Genomic DNA, 581 nt, shown 5'->3' with positions numbered 1-581 from the left:
TGGATCCTTTAAAGTATATTTTTCAAAAACCTATGCCCACAGGCATAGGTTTTTGAAAAATATACTTTAAAGGATCCATTCGAGATATGAGGTATGTTGTGTAGGACGAAAGATAGTGCTTCAACTTCTGAGCAATCCAAGTTAGAGCGCAACATGTCTTTTCTAAAAGAGTATATTTCCCCTCGTAACTCGTGAACTTTTTGCTCAAATAATAGATTACTTGTTCCTTTTTGCCTGTGATATCATGCTGTCCTAAAACACAGCCAAAAGAATTGTCCATCACTGACAGATGTAGAAATAAAGGCCTACCAGGTTCCGGTGGGACCAACACAGGAGGATTTGCCAAATATTCTTTAATATTGTCGAATGATTCTTGACATTCGTCTGTCCATTGGATAGCAACATCCTTTTTTAGCAACTTAAATATCGGTTCACATGTAGTGCTGAGCTGAGCGATGAATCTGCTTATATAATTTAGCCTTTCAAGAAAACTCACGACCTCAGTTTTATTCTTCGGAGACGGCAATTCTCGAATAGATTTTACCTTGGCGGGGTCCAATTCAATGCCTCTGCGGCTAATT

The sequence above is a fragment of the Capsicum annuum genome, unplaced genomic scaffold (genome assembly GCF_002878395.1).
Source record: "Capsicum annuum cultivar UCD-10X-F1 unplaced genomic scaffold, UCD10Xv1.1 ctg63601, whole genome shotgun sequence".
NCBI lineage: Eukaryota > Viridiplantae > Streptophyta > Magnoliopsida > Solanales > Solanaceae > Capsicum > Capsicum annuum.
The sequence above is the reverse complement of the archived record's forward strand: the minus strand, read 5'-3'. Positions refer to the sequence as shown.